The sequence below is a fragment of the Vicugna pacos genome, chromosome X, assembly GCF_048564905.1.
Source record: "Vicugna pacos chromosome X, VicPac4, whole genome shotgun sequence".
In the NCBI taxonomy this organism is placed as follows: Eukaryota; Metazoa; Chordata; class Mammalia; order Artiodactyla; family Camelidae; genus Vicugna; species Vicugna pacos.
Window position 1 is genome coordinate 69597472 of NC_133023.1, and position 25358 is coordinate 69622829.

Sequence of the window (25358 nt, forward strand, 5' to 3'; positions counted from 1 at the left end):
TAACTTTCCTCTTGTCATCATCAAATATTTCATGACCATTTTCAATCTATCCAGCTTTGGTCCATCCACTTTTAAAGGGCATTATTTGGGGCGGAGGGTATAACTCAGCAGGAGCGTGCATGCTTAGCAAGCACATGGTCCTGAGTTCAATACTCAATACTTCGACTTAAAAAATAAACAGGTAGATAAACCTAATTCTGCCCCCAAACAAAAATGAATAAAGTACATTCAACTTGTGTTGTTAGGCATTTATGTAAGCCACCTTCTATTCCTTCTGGAAAAACATGGAACAAATTTACAAAAAAAAAAAACATATGAATACATAAATAAAAGAGAGAGAAAAGTTCGCAGAACATGGTGAATACACACTTTAAGATTAATATAATATGTTGTCAGTAGATGTAACTGGTGCTGAAGTTAAGAAAGTAAATTGGCGATTTATTAAGGAATGGAAATTACACTCTCGAGGGGAGAGCGGGCAGGCTCAGGTGAGCAGGTATGCTGAGTTTCTTTGGGAAGTTGGTAATAAAGAGTGTAAAAATGAATAAGCAGAATATTCACTGGGGAGGGATGGGTCTGGGGTCGTATTCCCTGATTTTCTGACTCCACTTTTCCAAAGGGAGGAGGGATTTTTGCCCTTAATTAGTGTGGATCAGAAGTGTCATAGTAACCCCTGACCGAGGTGCTGGGAGGGGGCACGACCCGCCCTCCTGCCTGGCCAGTCTGCAACATCTGACTGCGGCATCCGGAGGGGCAGTGACCCGCCCGCCCACAGCAGAGGAGAACTGCATCTGACCCCGTGTTAGGAGGAGGCGCGATCTGCTTGCCAACAGGTGTTCGGAGCAGCACAGAAGAAGGTGCCAACGGAGGGCCTATGAAAACAAGCTGAGCTTCCAAAACAGGACGAAGACAGAAGGACTTCACATTAAAAGCACACAGACTCCAGGAGAACACCGACAAACCCCCTTTTTTTTTTTTTGGTTTTTTTTTTTTGGTTTTGTTTTTTTGTTTTTTGTTTTTGTTTTTTTTTAATCTGTTTTTACCTGTTCTATTTTCAATTACTCTCTTAATTTTTACTTCTTAATTCATTTTTATTTCTCTTGGGTTTTGATGTCCTGTTATTGATTAGACACAGGCTTCAAACACATATATTCATCTCCCCACCCCCTTTTTTTTTTTAAAGGTTTTAAAAGGACGTCTCCACCCGATTAATACTCTGCTTCAACCCGCTCTTCTATTGTTCATTATACACTGTTTTCAAACCCTCTTTCTCCCTTCTATTAAAAATCTTTCTCTCTCTTATTTTTTTTCTTTTTTTTCTTTTTCCTTTTTTTTCCTAAGTTCTATTCCTAAATAGGCATTAGATAGATAAAATCCTTAAGATCCAAAATAGACAACTGATACTCCATAAACCACAGTGCCAGAGAGGTATGAGCAAGATGAAGAAGCAGAGAAACCTTTCCCAATTAAAAGAACAAGAGGAATCCCCTGAAACAAAGATCAATGAAACAGACATCGATAGCCTACTAGATCAAGATTTCAAAAAAGGAGTGATCAAATTGCTGAAGGAGTTAAAAGAGATAGTGCTTAGAGAGATAAAATATGTCAAAAATGAAATCGAAGCTATAAAGAAGAGCCAAGCAAAATGGGAAAACTCATTGACAGAGATGAGGAATGATCTAACAGCTGTGCAAAGCTGACTAGTTAATGCAGAGGAACGAATTAGTGATCTAGAAGACAGGGCAACAGAAAGCACACATTCAGAAGAACTACAAGATAAGCAAATAAAAAATAATGATAATAGCATAAGGGGCCTATGGGATAATATAAAGCATCCCAATCTTGGCATAGTAGGGGTCCCAGAAGGGGAAGAAGGATCAAAGGGGATTGAAAAGGTTTTTGAAGAAATCATGACTGAAAACTTCCCAAACTTAAAGAAGGAATCAGATATCCAAGTACAGGAAGCTCAGAGGGTCCCAAACAGGAAGAACCCGAATAGACCCACACCAAGACATATCATAATCAAGATGGCCAGAGTCAAGGATAAAGAAATGATTCTAAAGGCAGCAAGAGAAAAGCAAAGAGTGAACTACAAGGGAACCCCCATAAGGCTCTCAGCTGATTTCTCTACACAAACACTACAGGCCAGAAGGGAGTGGCAAGATATATTCAAAGCCCTGAATGAAAAAAAGATGCAGCCTAGGATACTTTATCCAGCAAGGCTATCCTTTAGGATAGAAGGAGAAATAAAGTGTTTCACAGACAAAAAAAAAGCTGCAGGAGTTTAGCAACACTAAACCCATGCTAAAAGAAATATTGAAAGGGCTATTCTAAATAGAAAAGCAGCAGGATGCTACAGAAATGAGAAAATCACAACTGGAAAGGTGATAACTCATGAATTACAAATAAAGAAAACACGAAATTATAAAAGAAGACATACAAATCACTGAGAGTGGGAGAGGGAGGCAGGGAAATATAGAATTTTTTTTCTTTCTTTTTTAAATTTTTTTAACAGTAGGATGGGTTTGAAATCATGTTATTATCAGTTTAATAAAAACGGGTATAGGTTAATAGATTTACAAAAAAGGGTAACCACAAGTCAAAAATTTACAAGGGAGTCACAAAAATTAAATAAAATCCATGGTAATATAAAGGAAAATTACCAAACCACAAAAGGAAGAAGAAAGGAACAAAGAGGATATACCAATTCAACTGCAAAGATAAGTTCAAAATGGCAATAAACACACATCTATCATTAATTACTGTAAATGTTAATGGACTAAATGCTCCAGTCAAAAGACACAGAGTGGCAGACTGGATAATAAAGCAAGAACCTTCAATATGCTGCATACAAGAGACCCACTTTAGGGAGAAGGACACATATAGATTGAGAGTGAAAGGATGGAAAAGGATATTCCATGCAAATGGAAAAGCCAAAAAAGCAGGTGTTGCAGTACTGATTTCAGACAAAATAGACTTTAAAACAAAGGCCATAAAGAAAGATAAAGAGGGACATTTTATAATGATTAAAGGAGTGATACAAGATGAAGACATTACACTCGTTAATATATATGCACCCAATATAGGAGCACCTAAGTACATACAAGAATTACTAACAGAGATAAAGGGGGATATTGATGGGAATACAATCATAGTGGGAGATTTTAACACTGCATTAACATCACTAGACAGATCTTCCAGACAGAAAATAAACAAGGCAACAGAGAAATTAAATACTACAATAGAAAAACTAGATTTGGTGGATATTTTCAGAGCATTACACCCCCCCAAAATAGAATATACATTCTTTTCAAGTGCACATGGAACATTTTCCAGGATCGATCATGTACTTGGACACAAAAGAAACCTCAACCAATTTAAGAAGATAGAAATTATCTCAAGCATCTTTACTGACCACAATGCCATGAAACTGGAAATCAACAACAGAGAAACAAAGGAGAAAAAAAGAAAAGCATGGAGATTAAACAATATGTTATTGAAAAAACAATGGATCAATGAGGAAATCAAAGCTGAAATTAAAAAATACCTTGAGACAAATGATAATGAAAGCACAACCACTCAAAACCTATGGGACACAGCAAAGGCAGTGCTAAGAGGGAAGTTTATAGCGATACGGGCCTTCCTCAAAAAAGAAGAACCATCTCAAATAAACAAGTTAACCCACCACCTGAATGAATTAGAAAAAGAAGAACAAAAAGCCCCAAAAAGCAGCAGAAGGAAGGAAATAATAAAGATCAAAGAGGAATTAAATACAATAGAGATTAACAAGACCATAGAAAAAATCAACCAAACCAAAAGCTGGTTTTTTGAAAAAGTAAATAAAATCGACAAACCTCTGGCCAAACTCACAAAGAAGAAAAAAGAGAGAGCACAAATTAGCAAAATAAGAAAGGAAAATGGAGAAATTACAACAAACAAAATAAAAATACAGAATATCATACGAGAATATTATGAAAAACTATATGGAACCAAACTGGATAACCTAGAGGAGATGGACAAGTTTCTCGAAACATACTGTCCACCAAAACTGAATCAAGAAGAAACTGAACACTTGAACAATCCGATCACTAGAAAGGAAATAGAAATAGCAATTAGAAACCTCCCTACAAATAAAAGTCCAGGACCGGACGGCTTCACCGGGGAATTCTACCAAACATACAAAGAAGAACTCATACCAGTCCTTCTCAAACTCTTCCAGACGATTGAAAAGGAGGGAATACTCCCAAACTCATTCTATGAAGCCACCATCACCCTGATACCAAAACCAGGCAAAGACACTACAAAAAAAGAGAATTATAGGCCAATATCACTGATGAACATAGACGCCAAAATCCTCACCAAAATTTTAGCAAATAGAATCCAACAACACATAAAAAAGATTATACATCATGACCAAGTGGGGTTCATCCCAGGGACACAAGGCTGGTTCAACATACGCAAATCAATCAATGTAATACATCACATCAACAAGAGAAAGGACAAAAACCACATGATCATCTCAATCGATGCAGAAAAAGCATTTGATAAAATTCAACACCCATTTATGATAAAAACTCTCGCCAAAGTGGGTATAGAGGGAACATATCTCAACATAATAAAAGCTATATATGACAAACCTACAGCCAGCATAGTTCTCAATGGTGAAAAACTCAAAAGCTTCCCACTAAAATCTGGGACAAGACAAGGATGCCCACTATCACCACTCCTATTCAATATAGTCCTGGAAGTCCTAGCCACAGCAATCAGGCAAGAGAAAGAAATAAAAGGGGTCCAGATTGGAAGGGAGGAGGTAAAAGTGTCATTATATGCTGACAACATGTTACTATGTGTAGAAAACCCTAAAGGGTCCACAAAAAAGCTACTAGAGCTGATCGAAGAATTCAGCAAGGTAGCAGGTTACAAAATTAATGTTCAAAAATCAGTTGCCTTTCTTTACACTAACGATAAATCAACAGAAAAAGAAAGTAAAGAAACAATCCCCTTTAAAATAGCACCCAAAGTAATAAAATATCTGGGAATAAATCTAACCAAGGAGGCGAAAGAATTATACACAGAAAACTATAAACCATTGATGAAGGAAATTAAAGAAGACTTTAAAAAATGGAAAGATATCCCATGCTCTTGGATTGGAAGAATCAATATTGTTAAAATGGTCACACTGCCCAAGGCAATCTACAGATTTAATGCAATCCCTATCCAATTACCCAGGACATATTTCACAGAACTAGAACAAATCATAATCAAATTTATATGGAACCATCAAAGACCTAGAATTGCTAAAGCATTACTGAAGAGAAAGAAAGAGGCTGGAGGAATAACTCTCCCAGACTTCAGACAATACTAATGAGCTACAGTCATCAAGACAGCATGGTACTGGTACCAAAACAGACATATGGACCAATGGAACAGAATAGAGAGCCCAGAAATGAACCCACAAACCTTTGGTCAACAAATCTTCGACAAAGGAGGCAAGAATATACAATGGAATAAAGACAGTCTCTTCAGCAAATGGTGTTGGGAAAACTGGACAGCAGCATGTAAAACAATGAAGCTAGAACACACCCTTACACCATATACAAAAATCAACTCAAAATGGAATAAAGACTTAAACATAAGACAAGATACAGTAAACCTCCTAGAGGAAAACATAGGCAAAACATTATCTGACATACATTTCAAAAATTTTCTCCTAGAAGAAATAAAAGCAAGAATAAACAAATGGGACCTAATGAAACTTACAAGCTTCTGCAGAGCAAAGGAAACCAGAAATAAAACAAGAAGAAAACCTACGGAATGGGAGAAAATTTTTGCAAGTGAAACCGACAAAGGCTTGATCTCCAGAATATATAAGCAGCTCATACGACCCAGTAAGAAAAAAATAAACAACCCAATCCAAAAATGGGCAGAAGACCTAAACAAGCAACTCTCCAAGGAAGACATACAAATGATCAAAAAGCACATGAAAAAATGCTCAGTATCACTAATCATCAGAGAAATGCAAATCAAAACTACAATGAGGTATCACCTCACACCAGTCAGAATGGCCGTCATTCAAAAATCCACAAATGACAAATGCTGGAGAGGCTGTGGAGGAAGGGGAACACTCCTACACTGCTGGTGGGAATGCAGTTTGGTGCAGCCACTATGGAAAACAGTGTGGAGATTCCTCAAAAGACTAGGAATAGACTTAACATATGACCCAGGAATCCCACTCCTGGGCTTGTACCCAGAAGGAAATCTACTTCAGGATGACACCTGCACCCCAATGTTCATAGCAGCACTATTTACAATAGCCAAAACATGGAAACAGCCTAAATGTCCATCAACAGGTGACTGGATAAAGAAGAGGTGGTATATTTATACAATGGAATACTACTCAGCCATAAAAACCGACAACATAACGCCATTTGCAGCAACATGGATGCTCCTAGAGAATGTCATTCTAAGTGAAGTAAGCCAGAAAGAGAAAGAAAAATACCATATGAGATCGCTCATATGTGGAATCTAAAAAACAAAAACAAACAAACAAACAAAAACAAAGCATAAATAGAGGACAGAAATAGACTCATGGACAGAGAATACAGACTTGTGGTTATGGCGGGGGTAGAGGGTGGGAAGGGATAGACTGGGATTTCAAAATTGTAGAATAGATAAACAAGATTACACTGTATAGCACAGGGAAATATACACAAAATGTTATGATAAATCACAGAGAAAAAAATGTGACAATGAGTGTGTATATGTCCATGAATGACTGAAAAATTGTGCTGAACACTGGAATTTGACACAACATTGTAAAATGATTATTAATCATTAAAAATGTTAAAAAAATAGCCATGGAGATTTTCCATTAATATATTTTATGATTTAATCATATAACAAATAATTTTATTTTTCTTTTTAAATGAAAGTACTTTCTAATACATAAAATTTCTAAAGATCAGCATTTTTACAAATACTCTTTTAGTTTAACACAAATTTCCCCTTATGAATTCAAAATTACATTTTTGTCTTTCCCCATTTTACTCTTACACAGGACCAAGTATCCTGCTGTCTTCGACTCCCTTAAACAATTATTAGTTCTGACTTAGTGTTTTCATTTTTTTTATAATTAAACTTTGCATTGTTCTTCTATTTTAGTATTTTCAAACTCCTATATGTACTCATCATTTATGTATATTTTAGTGGTAAGTTTAGTTATGTCCAAATCTATTGCTCTCAAACATTCTTCTGCAGTTTCACAGTATGAAGTTAAATGTTCAAGTTTGTGGCTCCACACTCCTCCTTCAAACAAGCAGAAAACCTGACCCCTTTGAAATATATTCTGAATTTATAGTCTGCTTTCAGCAACTTACATGCTACATATACTTATTCTTTCCCAAGCTCTTTATGTTAGAGCAGGCAGATAGCTAGATATGATCAGAGAAAGGGGGATGCAGGCCAAATGGTAGGAATTGGGCAAAAAGGAGGAGCACAGACCAAATTATAGGAATTTATATGTTGTGTAAGCACCAGAGGTCCCTGGGCAGAGAAAGAAAAGCAGGAACCTCTGGGTTGATAAGTGGTCACATATTTTGGGGTGATGAATGGCCTGGAGGCCGACAAAGAAAGGTGAGAAAAGGCAGGAATTTCCTGTGTCCGAATGTACCTTTTGCTCATTATGCCCTCATTTCAATAAAATTTGCCTTGCAGATTAGAAGTACCCATCATGCACAGACACTATGACACTTCTTTCTTTTTTTTTTTTACATTTTTTATTGATTCATAGTCATTTTACAGTGTTGTGTCAAATTCCAGTGTTCAGCACAATTTTTCAGTCATTCATGGACATATACACACTCATTGTCACATTTTTTTCTCTGTGATTTATCATAACATTTTGTGTATATTTCCCTGTGCTATACAGTGTAATCTTGTTTATCTATTCTACAATTTTGAAATCCCAGTCTATCCCTTCCCACCCTCTACCCCCGCCATAACCACAAGTCTGTATTCTCTGTCCATGAGTCTATTTCTGTCCTCTATTTATGCTTTGCTTTTGTTTGTTTGTTTGTTTTTGTTTTTTAGATTCCACATATGAGCGATCTCATATGGTATTTTTCTTTCTCTTTCTGGCTTACTTCACTTAGAATGACATTCTCTAGGAGCATCCATGTTGCTGCAAATGGCGTTATGTTGTCGGTTTTTATGGCTGAGTAGTATTCCATTGTATAAATATACCACCTCTTCTTTATCCAGTCACCTGTTGATGGACATTTAGGCTGTTTCCATGTTTTGGCTATTGTAAATAGTGCTGCTATGAACATTGGGGTGCAGGTGTCATCCTGAAGTAGATTTCCTTCTGGGTACAAGCCCAGGAGTGGGATTCCTGGGTCATATGTTAAGTCTATTCCTAGTCTTTTGAGGAATCTCCACACTGTTTTCCATAGTGGCTGCACCAAACTGCATTCCCACCAGCAGTGTAGGAGTGTTCCCCTTCCTCCACAGCCTCTCCAGCATTTGTCATTTGTGGATTTTTGAATGACGGCCATTCTGACTGGTGTGAGGTGATACCTCATTGTAGTTTTGATTTGCATTTCTCTGATGATTAGTGATACTGAGCATTTTTTCATGTGCTTTTTGATCATTTGTATGTCTTCCTTGGAGAGTTGCTTGTTTAGGTCTTCTGCCCATTTTTGGATTGGGTTGTTTATTTTTTTCTTACTGGGTCGTATGAGCTGCTTATATATTCTGGAGATCAAGCCTTTGTCGGTTTCACTTGCAAAAATTTTCTCCCATTCCGTAGGTTTTCTTCTTGTTTTATTTCTGGTTTCCTTTGCTCTGCAGAAGCTTGTAAGTTTCATTAGGTCCCATTTGTTTATTCTTGCTTTTATTTCTTCTAGGAGAAAATTTTTGAAATGTATGTCAGATAATGTTTTGCCTATGTTTTCCTCTAGGAGGTTTACTGTATCTTGTCTTATGTTTAAGTCTTTATTCCATTTTGAGTTGATTTTTGTATATGGTGTAAGGGTGTGTTCTAGCTTCATTGTTTTACATGCTGCTGTCCAGTTTTCCCAACACCATTTGCTGAAGAGACTGTCTTTATTCCATTGTATATTCTTGCCTCCTTTGTCGAAGATTTGTTGACCAAAGGTTTGTGGGTTCATTTCTGGGCTCTCTATTCTGTTCCATTGGTCCATATGTCTGTTTTGGTACCAGTACCATGCTGTCTTGATGACTGTAGCTCATTAGTATTGTCTGAAGTCTGGGAGAGTTATTCCTCCAGCCTCTTTCTTTCTCTTCAGTAATGCTTTAGCAATTCTAGGTCTTTGATGGTTCCATATAAATTTGATTATGATTTGTTCTAGTTCTGTGAAATATGTCCTGGGTAATTGGATAGGGATTGCATTAAATCTGTAGATTGCCTTGGGCAGTGTGACCATTTTAACAATATTGATTCTTCCAATCCAAGAGCATGGGATATCTTTCCATTTTTTAAAGTCTTCTTTAATTTCCTTCATCAATGGTTTATAGTTTTCTGTGTATAATTCTTTCGCCTCCTTGGTTAGATTTATTCCCAGATATTTTATTACTTTGGGTGCTATTTTAAAGGGGATTGTTTCTTTACTTTCTTTTTCTGTTGATTTATCGTTAGTGTAAAGAAAGGCAACTGATTTTTGAACATTAATTTTGTAACCTGCTACCTTGCTGAATTCTTCGATCAGCTCTAGTAGCTTTTTTGTGGACCCTTTAGGGTTTTCTACACATAGTAACATGTTGTCAGCATATAATGACACTTTTACCTCCTCCCTTCCAATCTGGACCCCTTTTATTTCTTTCTCTTGCCTGATTGCTGTGGCTAGGACTTCCAGGACTATATTGAATAGGAGTGGTGATAGTGGGCATCCTTGTCTTGTCCCAGATTTTAGTGGGAAGCTTTTGAGTTTTTCACCATTGAGAACTATGCTGGCTGTAGGTTTGTCATATATAGCTTTTATTATGTTGAGATATGTTCCCTCTATACCCACTTTGGCGAGAGTTTTTATCATAAATGGGTGTTGAATTTTATCAAATGCTTTTTCTGCATCGATTGAGATGATCATGTGGTTTTTGTCCTTTCTCTTGTTGATGTGATGTATTACATTGATTGATTTGCGTATGTTGAACCAGCCTTGTGTCCCTGGGATGAACCCCACTTGGTCATGATGTATAATCTTTTTTATGTGTTGTTGGATTCTATTTGCTAAAATTTTGGTGAGGATTTTGGCGTCTATGTTCATCAGTGATATTGGCCTATAATTCTCTTTTTTTGTAGTGTCTTTGCCTGGTTTTGGTATCAGGGTGATGGTGGCTTCATAGAATGAGTTTGGGAGTATTCCCTCCTTTTCAATCGTCTGGAAGAGTTTGAGAAGGACTGGTATGAGTTCTTCTTTGTATGTTTGGTAGAATTCCCCGGTGAAGCCGTCCGGTCCTGGACTTTTATTTGTAGGGAGGTTTCTAATTGCTATTTCTATTTCCTTTCTAGTGATCGGATTGTTCAAGTGTTCAGTTTCTTCTTGATTCAGTTTTGGTGGACAGTATGTTTCGAGAAACTTGTCCATCTCCTCTAGGTTATCCAGTTTGGTTCCATATAGTTTTTCATAATATTCTCGTATGATATTCTGTATTTTTATTTTGTTTGTTGTAATTTCTCCATTTTCCTTTCTTATTTTGCTAATTTGTGCTCTCTCTTTTTTCTTCTTTGTGAGTTTGGCCAGAGGTTTGTCGATTTTATTTACTTTTTCAAAAAACCAGCTTTTGGTTTGGTTGATTTTTTCTATGGTCTTGTTAATCTCTATTGTATTTAATTCCTCTTTGATCTTTATTATTTCCTTCCTTCTGCTGCTTTTTGGGGCTTTTTGTTCTTCTTTTTCTAATTCATTCAGGTGGTGGGTTAACTTGTTTATTTGAGATGGTTCTTCTTTTTTGAGGAAGGCCCGTATCGCTATAAACTTCCCTCTTAGCACTGCCTTTGCTGTGTCCCATAGGTTTTGAGTGGTTGTGCTTTCATTATCATTTGTCTCAAGGTATTTTTTAATTTCAGCTTTGATTTCCTCATTGATCCATTGTTTTTTCAATAACATATTGTTTAATCTCCATGCTTTTCTTTTTTTCTCCTTTGTTTCTCTGTTGTTGATTTCCAGTTTCATGGCATTGTGGTCAGTAAAGATGCTTGAGATAATTTCTATCTTCTTAAATTGGTTGAGGTTTCTTTTGTGTCCAAGTACATGATCGATCCTGGAAAATGTTCCATGTGCACTTGAAAAGAATGTATATTCTATTTTGGGGGGGTGTAATGCTCTGAAAATATCCACCAAATCTAGTTTTTCTATTGTAGTATTTAATTTCTCTGTTGCCTTGTTTATTTTCTGTCTGGAAGATCTGTCTAGTGATGTTAATGCAGTGTTAAAATCTCCCACTATGATTGTATTCCCATCAATATCCCCCTTTATCTCTGTTAGTAATTCTTGTATGTACTTAGGTGCTCCTATATTGGGTGCATATATATTAACGAGTGTAATGTCTTCATCTTGTATCACTCCTTTAATCATTATAAAATGTCCCTCTTTATCTTTCTTTATGGCCTTTGTTTTAAAGTCTATTTTGTCTGAAATCAGTACTGCAACACCTGCTTTTTTGGCTTTTCCATTTGCATGGAATATCCTTTTCCATCCTTTCACTCTCAATCTATATGTGTCCTTCTCCCTAAAGTGGGTCTCTTGTATGCAGCATATTGAAGGTTCTTGCTTTATTATCCAGTCTGCCACTCTGTGTCTTTTGACTGGAGCATTTAGTCCATTAACATTTACAGTAATTAATGATAGATGTGTGTTTATTGCCATTTTGAACTTATCTTTGCAGTTGAATTGGTATATCCTCTTTGTTCCTTTCTTCTTCCTTTTGTGGTTTGGTAATTTTCCTTTATATTACCATGGATTTTATTTAATTTTTGTGACTCCCTTGTAAATTTTTGACTTGTGGTTACCCTTTTTTGTAAATCTATTAACCTATACCCGTTTTTATTAAACTGATAATAACATGATTTCAAACCCATCCTACTGTTAAAAAAATTTAAAAAAGAAAGAAAAAAAATTCTATATTTCCCTGCCTCCCTCTCCCACTCTCAGTGATTTGTATGTCTTCTTTTATAATTTCGTGTTTTCTTTATTTGTAATTCATGAGTTATCACCTTTCCAGTTGTGATTTTCTCATTTCTGTAGCATCCTGCTGCTTTTCTATTTAGAATAGCCCTTTCAATATTTCTTTTAGCATGGGTTTAGTGTTGCTAAACTCCTGCAGCTTTTTTTTTGTCTGTGAAACACTTTATTTCTCCTTCTATCCTAAAGGATAGCCTTGCTGGATAAAGTATCCTAGGCTGCATCTTTTTTTCATTCAGGGCTTTGAATATATCTTGCCACTCCCTTCTGGCCTGTAGTGTTTGTGTAGAGAAATCAGCTGAGAGCCTTATGGGGGTTCCCTTGTAGTTCACTCTTTGCTTTTCTCTTGCTGCCTTTAGAATCATTTCTTTATCCTTGACTCTGGCCATCTTGATTATGATATGTCTTGGTGTGGGTCTATTCGGGTTCTTCCTGTTTGGGACCCTCTGAGCTTCCTGTACTTGGATATCTGATTCCTTCTTTAAGTTTGGGAAGTTTTCAGTCATGATTTCTTCAAAAACCTTTTCAATCCCCTTTGATCCTTCTTCCCCTTCTGGGACCCCTACTATGCCAAGATTGGGATGCTTTATATTATCCCATAGGCCCCTTATGCTATTATCATTATTTTTTATTTGCTTATCTTGTAGTTCTTCTGAATGTGTGCTTTCTGTTGCCCTGTCTTCTAGATCACTAATTCGTTCCTCTGCATTAACTAGTCGGCTTTGCACAGCTGTTAGATCATTCCTCATCTCTGTCAATGAGTTTTCCCATTTTGCTTGGCTCTTCTTTATAGCTTCGATTTCATTTTTGACATATTTTATCTCTCTAAGCACTATCTCTTTTAATTCCTTCAGCAATTTGATCACTCCTTTTTTGAAATCTTGATCTAGTAGGCTATCGATGTCTATTTCATTGATCTTTGTTTCAGGGGATTCCTCTTGTTCTTTTAATTGGGAAAGGTTTCTCTGCTTCTTCATCTTGCTCATACCTCTCTGGCACTGTGGTTTATGGAGTATCAGTTGTCTATTTTGGATCTTAAGGATTTTATCTATCTAATGCCTATTTAGGAATAGAACTTAGGAAAAAAAGAAAAAAATAAGAGAGAGAGAGAAAGATTTTTAAAAGAAGGGAGAAAAAGGGTTTGAAAACAGTGTATAATGAATAATAGAAGAGCGAGTTGAAGCAGAGTATTAATCAGGTTGAGACATCCTTTTGAAACCTTTAAAAAAAAAAAGAAAAAAAAGGGGTGGGGAGATGAATAGATGTATTTGAAGCCTGTGTCTAATCAATAACAGGACATCAAAACCCAAGAGAAATAGAAATGAATTAAGAAGTAAAAATTAAGAGTGTAATAGAAAATAGAACAGGTAAAAACAGATTACAAAAAAAAAAAAAGGGGGGGGGTTGTCGGTGTTCTCCTGGAGTCTGTGTGCTTTTAATGTGAAGTCCTTCTGTCTTCGTCCTGTTCTGGAAGCTCAGCTTGTTTTCATAGGCCCTCCGTTGGCGCCGTCTTCTGTGCTGCTCCCAGCACCTGTCGGCAAGCAGATCGCGCCTCCTCCTAACACGGGGTCAGATGCAGCTCTCCTCTGCTGCGGGCGGGCGGGTCACTGCCCCTCCGGATGCCGCAGTCAGATGTTGCAGACTGGCCAGGCAGGAGGGCGGGTCGTGCCCCCTCCCAGCACCTCGGTCAGGGGCTGTGTTCCTGCCCGACAGGCGGGGGGCCGCTCTCCCTCTGCCTGAGCCGCCGGTAGCTCTGCTGCTCTGTGGGGCTGCGCGCTCCGCCCTGGTCGCGCTCCGCGGGTGGGCTCGGGGAAGACCGACGGGCAGCCTCGTCCCTGCTCGTAGCCAAGACCCAGCTCCTTGTTTGTCTTTGTGGAGCAAGTTCTCTGAGGGACCAGGATGGAAGGATCCCACCTGCCCCGGGCTGTAGGCCCGTGTCAGTCTGGCCCTTGAGGCTGCTGAGCCCTTTGGCGCGGATGCAGGTTTCGCCCCCGGCCCCTCCTGGGTGCTCAGCGCCCGAGAATATGGCGGCTGTGCCTGGGCCCCGCCTCTCTTCTGAAAAGTTTCCGCGGGTTTTCAGAGATGGGGGCATGCACCCTTCCCCCGAGAGCACATCAACCTTGCTGTTTAGTGGAGGGCCCTGGTTGTTCTGCCCTGTACACCCACAGCTCCGTGCCTATTTTTAAACAAAGAAATCTGTTTCAGTGGCAAGAATCTTTGGTAAAATTATGACAAAAAAGTATTTTATGTGAAGACTTTCCAAAAAAGGACAATGAAGCTAAGACAAGCAAATAATATCATAGAGAAAATCCCTTGGGCTCATCAGATTCATACAGTCATAAAATTGTGAACGTTAATGATCTATCCTTCAAGCGGGCACCATTTGAGAGAATTAGGGGACATAAAATAAGAACAGTAAAATATACGAGACTTTGATCCCAAAGTGAAGATATGAGCTTTAGGAACAACAAAGAACGACTTCATGAAACATAATCTATCTCCATTGTGAATGGTGCAAATTTTATGGTTAAGGAAAACACTGTTTCTGGTAAGTAGTGTATGTGAAAGAAATTGCTAATTCAGTTTACATGACTATTAAGAAATTCAAGAGGGAGAGTGTAGCTCAGTGGTAGAGCATGTGCTTAGCATGCACGAGATCCTGGGTTCAATCCCCGGTACCTCCGTTAAAAAAATAATGAATAAATAATTGCCAATTATGCTCCCCCCAAAACCCTAAAATAAGTTAATTAATTTTAAAAAAGAAATTCAAGATGTATCAATATTGAAGTAAATTTTCATTATCCATATTTCTTTCATGTAATGAAAACATGGATTATTTTCTCCAAAATAAATTGAGAACTGTGAATGTAGAGACTCATATGTATACACACACATATATGTGGCTAAAAATAATGTTGCCAATATCTGTTAGCATTAAATCCTTCAAATTTATGTATTTATTTGTGTTTTTTTAATGGAGGTACTGGGGATTGAACCCAGTACCTTGTGCATACTACCACTGAGCTATACCCTCCCCCTATTAAATGCTTCAAAAACATCAAATGTAATGTTTGGACAAAGCTGTTTTTTTATTGTTTGTTTTTAGTTTTATTTACAAGCAATTCTGAACCCAGAAAACCTGCAAGAATAAGAATAGTATAAAATATCTTGTAGTAACTTATAATGAAATGTAATCTTCAATAAAAAACTGAATCTCTTATGCTGTGCACCTGAAACTAATGCAATAATGAAAATCAACTATACTTATACTTCAATTTTAAAAAAGCAAGAAATGAGGAAAGGCAAAAAAAAAAGAATAGTACAAAAATATCAGTATAAGCTTTACCAATTTCACCAACTCTTAATATTTACTTTATTTGCTTTATCATTTGCTTTCTCTCTCTCCCCACCACCACTCCATATATAGTATTATTTTTTCAGAAACTTTTGAGAGTAAATTGTGTATATTATTAGTCTTTCCACCTAAATACTTCACTGTATATATCTTAAGAATAAAGATACTCTCTTAATAACCATAATAACATTTTCAACTCCACTATATTTAATATTGAACATATATTTTTATCTACCATATGTGTACCATTTTTTTTCAGTTGGGCCAATTCACATTATGACATTTTATTTCTCCAGTACAGGATCCAGTACATTTAATTATGTCTCTTTAATCTCCTTTAATCTGGAACATTTTCACAGCCTTTCCTTGTGTTTATGAGGTTGACATTTTTGAAATGCATAATAACCCACTTTTAAAAAAAATCAAATGTTATTGATTTGAGGTTTATCTTATATTTTATCATACTTGAATTCAAGTTATGCATTCCTAGGCAGAATTCTGTAAAAGTGGTATCTCATTTTTTCTAAAGGCAGCACATCCAAAGGCAGATGAATCCTATCTGGCTTATACCAAAGATGTTAATTTTGAGCACTCAGTCAAGATCTGGTTCTAATTGTTCATCTAATTACCTACAGCCAGTCTCCATTCTATAATAATAATTTTTTGCGCTTGTAACAAGTATGCTATCTATGGGGAGAATTTTTAAGACTATGTAAGTAACCTTCTCTTCTTCAAACTTTCATCCTAGAATTAGCATCTATTTTTTTTTTCCTGAATGTGATAGTTACCAAACGATGATTTTCCAATTATTTCACACTTACAGATCAACCTTTGGCATTCTGCTAATTTATCTATTTATTAATGGGATGGACTCAAAGATTTTTTTATTTTTTCCCCAATGGTTTATAATTCATTACTGTACTTAATTATTTTGGTGTTAAAATTGCCCAGATTTGGCTGGTGAAAGGCTTTTACTTTGTCATTATACCATGCCTCCAACCGAAGATGTTGTTCCAGGTTCACTTTGCACCTGTACTGCCCCAGTCTAGGAAGCAGATACTTCCCCAAGGAGCCCTAGTCCCTTTTAAGATGGTATTAGAAACTCAGATCTAGATGCTAGTTGTGCCCATTGCTATTTTAGTGCCTTTGCTTCTAGGTGGTTTCATTGCTAGACATAGGAAATACATGCATGTTAATACACATATGCATACACATGTATACCTGTATGCACACATGTGCATGTACACATACATATTCATGTATATGTGGACAGATAGGTAGATGGATAGATAAAATCATTTCATACCAATACCTCCAATTGCATCCCATCCCACAGTATTATTTCTTGTCTAAACAGATTATACATTTGTATGTTTTTTTCTATCACAGTAATAACCCTGGTCAATCTGTTTTAACTGCAAATAATATTTATAATTTTTATTTTTTTAATTTTTATTGAGGTATAGTCGGTTTACAATGTGTTAATTTCTGGTGGACAGCATAGTGATTCAGTTATACACATACATACACACACACACATATATATATATATATATATATATATATACACACACATATATATTCCTTTTCAAATTATTTTTCATTATAGGCTATTACAAGATATTTAATATAGTTCCCTGTGCTATACAGTAGGACCTTGTTATTTATCATTTTTTAATATGGTAGTTAGTACCTGCAAATCCCAAAGTTCCAATTTATCCCACAATCTTCCCTCCAACCCTGGTAACCATAAGTTTGTTTTCTATGTCTGTGAGTCTGTTTTTGTTCTGTAAATAGCACATTTGTGTCATTTTTTTAGGTTCTACATATAAGTGCTATCATACAATATTTGTCTTTCTCTGACTTATTTCACTTATGGTGATTTGTAGGTTCATCCATGTTGCAGGAAATGGCATTATTTTATTCTTTTTATGGCTGAATAGTATTCCTCTGTATAAATATACCACACTTCTTTATCCAGTCATCTGTAATTGTTTTTTTTTTCCATGTCTTGGCTATTGTAAATAGTGCTAATATGAACATTGGGGTTCATGTACCTATTTGAATTAGAGTTCCCTCCAGATATATGCCCAGGAGTGGGATTGCTGGATCACATGATAAGTCTGTTTTTAGCTTTTTAAGGAATATCCATACTGTTGCTTCCCTAAGACAACCCTCACACTCAGTGATTTACTAGAAAAACTCCCAGGACTCAGAAGTTGCTGTACTCATGATTATAGTTTATTATAGCAAGAAGATATAGATCAAAATCAGAAAAGAGAAAAAGGCATGTAGGTTCTACCTCAGGAGAAACTGGGCACAAGCTTTACCTACCAGTGGAGTCACACAGGGACACACTTAATTCTCCCAACAATGATATATGACAACACAGGCAAAGTTTTGCCAACTAGGAAAGCTCACCCAAGCCTTGGTGTCCAGGGTTTTTAGTGGGAGTCAGTCACATATGCATCCAATGTCCATGTGACTGACCTCAGCTACTCAGACTCCTGTCCTTCCTGCTTAGGGCAAAAATAAGCATTCACCTTAAATCATATCATTAACATAAACTATCTGATCAAAATAGTACTAAAAACCCAAATTCCTAGAATATGGCTCTCCAAAGCCAGCTGAAGTCCATCCCAGATGGTTGGCCTTCCATTGGAACATGCAGAGTTTGAGTACCCAAGGCCTGTTGAACTCTTTCATGACCTATGTATTATTTTCCCTGAAAGAGGGATTTTGATACCAAAATAGATTTTTATATTATTAGGATAATATTGTTGAAAGTTCTAGAAATAATTTACCAATTTTCCTTCCAGATGAATGATTTTGGTTCTTATGGTGTTATTCCACTCACATAATTCTAACCAGGACAGCTTCTGTCTCAAGCCAGAAAAAACATAATTTTTGCCAGCAAACTTTTAAAGAATAACATGATTATTTCTTAGATCTCAACATCATTTTAATACTTATGACATTTACTATAGTAACATATGCTGACTTTAGACATTTTGTAAAATTCAGAAATGTATAAATAAGAAAATCTGAATAATGCTGCCACTACTCAGAGATGGCTACCAGATAAACTCTTGTAGTGCATCCTTTTAAATCTTGTAGTACATCCTTGTAGATCTTTAAAAAAAAAAGCAAGTAATGCTTTTAACTGAGTACCATTAAGATGTTAAATTGTAAACTCAGTATATTTTTTCCTTAAGAATTTTGCCATAGAAATTTTTGCTAACTTTAAAAGAAAATGTCTAAGTTCCACCTTAAAATATGTATAGTGTATAAATGAGCCCACTCATAGAGAATTAATAATTTTCCATTTGTATTGGCTTCATACAAAACCAGAATCACGTATAAATTAAGATCCACATATTGAAAAAAAAAGTTACCCTCCATAAGGAAAATAAATAAATAAAAGTGACAAATTAAATCTCTTTCTCTGTTCACTACTGCTAAATCACTTTTCTTATTGAACATACATATACAGTCTTTAGTGTGTCATTACATTAACACAGTAACATATTTAGAATGCTTTGGCATCAAAAAATCTTAGAGTCTTGGCATTAAATCTGGCAGAAACATACTGAGAATATCTTCCAAAATGATCCTTGAAGAAAGTTCCAATTGTAAGCAATTCCAGGAATAGTCAATCTGAAATGATCAGATTTCTGTCAATATCAATGTACTAGTCAGGGTTCTCCAGAGAAACAGAACCAACAAAGTGTGGATTTGTATGTGTTGGGGGGTGTGTGTGTGTGTGTGTGTGTAAAGAGACACAGAGAGACAGAGGCAAAGAGACAGAGATAAAGAGACCTAGAGAGGTTTATTTTATGGAATTGGCTCATGTGATTGTGGAGGCCGGCAAGTCTAAAATCTACAGGGTAGGTTGGCAGGCTGTGACTTAGAAAAGAGTTAATGTTGCAGCTCAAGTCTGAAGGTAGTCTGTTAGCAGAATTCACTCCGTATCTGTCTGTGTCCTAATCTTCTCTTCCTATAAGGACACTAGTCATATTAGATTAGGGTCTACTCTAATGACCTCATTTTAACTTAATTATACCTAATACTGTCCAAATACAGTCAAATTCTGAGTTGTTAAGAGTTAGGACTGCAACAGAATGAATTTGGAGAACACAATACAGTCCATAACAATCAGCAACTAAGATTTAAATTTTAAGATGATACACAATGTATAATTTTATGGTGTTATGGTTTATATTATAGCAAAGAAAATTTCTCAAGAAAATTATCTCAAAAATTTATTGAGATGCTTCATTCTATGCCAAATTTTGTACTTCTCCAAATATTTTGTATGGTTCCATTCTTAAATTTGATTTTGGAAATATTTTTATTTAACATGTATTGCTTTCTATGCAAGTAGTAATCTTCTCAAATGTTCTTATTTTTAATCCATTTACCAATTCCATAGGGAAAAAAACATTAAAGAAGTATGTCTTTTCAAAATGAAATCCATTAAAAAAAACACCAAACAGCTGGTGGAAATTCAGATCCAAGGCTACAGCTATCCAGGGTAAATGTGTGCTAAAGTTAGTCAGTAGCTTAAAGGTGAAAGAAGAAGATTAAGAGAAAGAAAATATCACAATGTTACACAAAATTGCTATTTTGAAAGAAAAGTGGAAAATCTATGTCCTTTTATCTTGGTTAATTTTCAATTGTATAAGTCCTTTGAAGCCTAAAGCAAAGTTTTCTTCCATCATGAAATCTTTCTTAGAATTTGCATTTATTTATTTCATACTTTAAGGTTTTCTATTACAGTACTTAGCACAATTTCCTTCCTATATATAAAAAAAGAAATCCTTAGAGGGCAGGAACTTCATCTTCTACTACAATTTATGCCCAAAGCAACCCCAAAGTGAATACTTGCTGATAAGTTTTGGATCATCTCACAATGCAAGATTAGATTCCAAGTGCTTTTTTGTGTTTTTTTTAAACATTTTTATTGATTTATAATCATTTTACAATGTGTCAAATTCCAGTGTTCAGCACAATTTTTCAGTCATTCATGGACATATACACACTCATTGTCACATTTTTTTCTCTGTGAGTTATCATAACATTTTGTGTATATTTCCCTGTGCTATACAGTGTAATCTTGTTTATCTATTCTACAATTTTGAAATCCCAAGTGTTTTGATGAACACAGCATTATTGTATGCCTGTTAGTGTTTAAAAACAAGGCACCAGCCATAAATGGGAAGGTTGTTGAAATTGTGGAAATGCATTTCTAAGACATATTCTCCTGTTGCCTTTTGACAACAAAGATAACAAAGATCAGCTGAGCATGGGGTACTGGGATATTCAGAGAACAGATGACTCCTATGTGTTCATAAAACATGCTTTCTATTAGCAAGGATTTGTTGTTGTTGTTGTTGTTGTTGCTACAACTGAACTAAAAGGGGGTAATAGGGCAAACTGGCTCTGTATGGTCAACAGGGCACTATTTGCCTTTTGCCTCTTACTTATGAGTGTTAGTCCATGTCCTAGCTCCTGACAGTTCTTCACTTCCCCAAACTTTGAAATTCATTAGGCGATAGTCGCATACATTTCATCATCTTTTTTTCCCACCTAAGAAGATGATTCTTCAATGAATTTGATTTCAGCCTTAAATGATAAGTCTTTTCCCAACTCTAAGTCTCCCTATTTTCTTATCATTTACTTGCTCTTTTATTTTCTCTTACATCCAATTTTTTTGACATTAAATATCCAGCTACTTAATATTCACATTTGAATGGATGGACCAAATTATCTCTATTGTCTTCTAAATTAGCTACTGGAGTTTGAAAATTATCTTTTAATGAGCAAATTCTATATTCTAGGCATTGTGCAAAGCATTTTTCATATATTTACACATTTAACCTTGTTAACATTTGTGGTAAGTGTTAAACGTTCACTTTATACATGAGGATACCAAAACTTAGAAAGTTGAAAAAGTCACCAAGCATCATCCATTTGGTGAGTGGCCAGCATTCTAATGTAGATTTCTGGTTATAAAATTCTTTTCAGTATACCATGCTGCTTATACTTTGTCAACATGAAAATATGGGTATTATTTGATCTATAGTCTTTAAAATAAACTACTACTTTATAAGAAAGAATTACTATTCCTATACATCAAATAAAGAAGCTCAGGTTTAGAACACTAAATCTTTCCCAAGTTTATGTATCAGTAAGTGATCAAACCGGAATTCCAATGCAGGTCTGGAAGTTAAATTAATGGTATAAATGAAGCATTTCGACCCAGATCTTAAATAAATTTTTAAACTGCATAATCAACTTCATATTTAAATAAATAAATAAATAAACCCACTGCATCTCTAAATGAGTTCCTCTGAGATCATTATGCTTTTCATTAAAAATTCTAAGATTCTGATCTTGTTACAAATAACATTTCCAATATCCCTGAAGAGAAATTGCTGTAGTGCAATCTTAAAAGGAAAAAAAAAAGAGATAAAAAGTTGTTAATGAGGTGATTTGGAAACGATTTCCTTTAAATGACATTAGCAATGTTTGTCATTAGTGTATTTTCATAGTAACATCCCATAAAAATAAATATATATCTCCTTTCTAAAATTATATCTAGGGAAATCCTACCTATATGCTATCCATTAGATGAAGTAGAGATGCTTTGTCTGATAACTTTCTTTCATCCTCACCATGGGTATCCAACAAAAGAAACTCCATTAAAACCCACTCCCCAAAGAAAATCAGCAGAAAATCTATTTCACAGTCTAGCTTCATAATGACTACATTGTACAGTGTTGAATGTTATGAAATATTAATGAAACTGAAGAAGTTTAAGATTGCTTACTTTTATCTCTCAACTTTCTTTTATCTGAGAAATTTCAGGATTACTTTACTAAATAAAAATAATTACTATTACCATTTTTGTGTTAAATAATTCATAAGCTACTTTTCCTTGGCATACACATAGGTATTTTTGCATGCCTAACTACTCTCTAAGAAAGTGTGTCCATACTCCAATACCAAATGTTTTTATATTTCTTCTCCTCTTTCACAATCATCAGTATTAGTCTTTCAAGCTCTGTCAACATTTGGCCACAATACTTAACCAAACTATTTAAGGACAGTTTTCACAGTTATTCAAATGCCCAGTCACCTCTGAAATAAAACCTCAATTTGTTCCTTTATTCATTTCTTAATTTTTTATTGACATATAGTCAGCTTGCAATGTTGTGTCAATTTCTGGTGTACAGCATAATGCTTCAGTCATACATAAACATACATAAATTCCTTTTCATATTCTTTTTCATTATAGGTTACTACGAGATATTAAATATAGGTCCCTGTACTATAGAGTATAAACTTGTTGTTTATCTGTTTTATATATAGTAGTTAATATTTGCAAATCATGAACTCCCAATTTATCTTTTCCCACTCTCTTTCACCCCTGGTAACCATAAGTTTGTTTTCCATGTCTGTGAGTCTGTTTCTATTTTATAAATAAGTTTGTTTGTGTCTTTTTCATTTTAAATTACACATATGAGTGATATCATATGGTATTTTTCTTTCTCTTACTGGTCTACTTCACTTAGAATATCTCTAGGCCCATCCATGTTGCTGCAAATGGCATTATTTTATTATTTTTTATCACTGAGTAGTACTCCATTGTATAAATATACCAAAACTTCTTTATCTAGTCATCTGTTGTTGGACATTGAAATTACCTCCATATCCTGGCTATTGTAAATAGTGCTGCTATGAATATTGGTGTGCATCTGTGTTTTGAATTAAGGTTTCCCCTGTATATATGCCCAGGAGTGGGATTGCTGGATTATATGGTAGCTCTATTCTTAGCTTTTTAAGGAATCTCCATAATGTTTTCCATAATGGCTGCACCAAACTACATTCTCATCAACTAGTGTAGGAGGGTTCCCTTTTCTCCACAGTCTCTCCAACATTTATCGTTTGTGGACTTTTTAAAGATTGCAGTTCTGTCTGGAGTGAGTTTTGATTTGCATTTCTCTCATAATTAGTCTCACTTTGTTTCTTTATCCTCTGTACATCCATTTATGACCTAGACCTCCTTTTTAATAATGTAGTGTACCCCATGCTGATCTCCTTCAACATAAAGTATCCTGATAGGTTAAATGCTTAGAAAATAGAACATTTTGGAAAAGTATCTTTTTTATTCTACCTGTATTTCAGATAACAGTGTGGCTCAATTTAGCAAAATAAAAAATTATTTTAAAAAGTCAATATAATTATTTTACTGTAGTCAGAAAACACCCTGCCCACATTTACATATCACCAAATATGAATATAAAAGTCAAATTCAAGATTCAATAATATCTCAACTAGCTGAAATAATAAAAGTAACAGACAGGGACAAATATAGGAATTAGCATCAGAAAATGTAACCTTCAAGTATCCAGACTCTTTAGCCATTATACATAAAAATAGATTTTAAAAAAGGTTTCTTCTGTATAGCACAGGGAACTATGTCAGTATCTCATAGTAACCTTTAATGAAAAAGAATGTGACAATGAATATAAGTATGTGTATGCATGACTGGGACATTGTGCTGTACACCAGAAATTGACACATTGTAACTCACTGTGCTTCAATAAAAAAAAAAAATCCAGACTCATCACATCTCACCACCTCTAACACTTTCACTATCATTTCTTTTTAGGAACTATTGCAATAGCCTATTAATTGGTGTCTTTATTTCTATCCTTGTATACCTTCTAGTCTTTTTACAAAATAGCAGCCAGAGTGATCATTAAGAAATATGGATCTCAGGGAGGGTATAGCTCAAGTGGTAGAGCATATGCTTAGCATATACGAGGTCCTGGGTTCAATCTCTGTATCCTCCTCTAAAAATAAATAAATAAACCTAATTACCCACCTCAAAAAAACAACCAAGAAAAACTAAAATAAAAAGTTGGAAAAAAATGGATCTCTATTTAAATTTAATTTTTATCAATCTTTTCCAGATTGTTCTATATGAAAACAATTCCTCTATAACATTCAGTCCTCTTAATTTTTTAATTTTTTTTCAAAGCACATACCAAACCTGACAAATATTAAGGTTTTTGTTTACTCTGCTAGAATGCAAGCTCTATGAGAGCGAGAAGTTTGTCAACTTTTTTCACCACTGCATTTCATCACCTATAATAGTTCCTGAAACATAATCGGGTTCTTTGATCCCTTAACATTTTTATTATAAAAAAATTTCAAACATACAGTAAAGTTGAAAGAATTAAACAATGATCAGTCTTACACACCAACATCTAGATGCTACACTTAGATTTTACTGGACTTTAAAACTCGATTTTTGTGCTCAAATCGGCAGCACATATACTAAAATTGGAACAATACAGAGAAGATTAGCATGGCTCTTGCACAAGGATGACATACAAATTTGTGAAATGTTCCATATTTTTGCCTATAATGAAAAAGAATATGAAAAGGAATATATATATGTATAATTGAATCACTATATTGTACACCAAAAATTAACACAACATTGTAAACAGATTGTATTTCAATACAAAAGATAAATAAATAAAACTTGATTTTTGGAAGTTAATTTTTGTGGTCTAAAAAATTCCTTATATATTGTAAATAAGGGAAGTTATCATTGTGGTCATTTTACAAATAAAGAAACTGAGGTTCAAATAAGAAAATCAGCAACTTGCTAGTTTAATGCCACACAAAGCTCTTTCCATTTACAGTGTTTCCTTACCTTGGCTGTGCATAGGAGTCACTTATGAAGCTTTAAAAACACTCATGTTCAGGTGTCATTCTCAGAGATTTTG

The 25358-nt window shown here is 35.3% G+C and overlaps 1 non-coding gene across 1 annotated transcript; it reads left to right on the top strand.

Annotated features, from left to right (window-relative positions):
- The first annotated feature begins 24876 nt into the window (after nt 1-24876).
- LOC116277416 (U6 spliceosomal RNA) lies at nt 24877-24983 on the top strand. Its single transcript, XR_004186882.1, has one exon. It is a non-coding gene; the product is annotated as a U6 spliceosomal RNA (small nuclear RNA).
- The last annotated feature ends 375 nt before the right edge of the window (nt 24984-25358 follow it).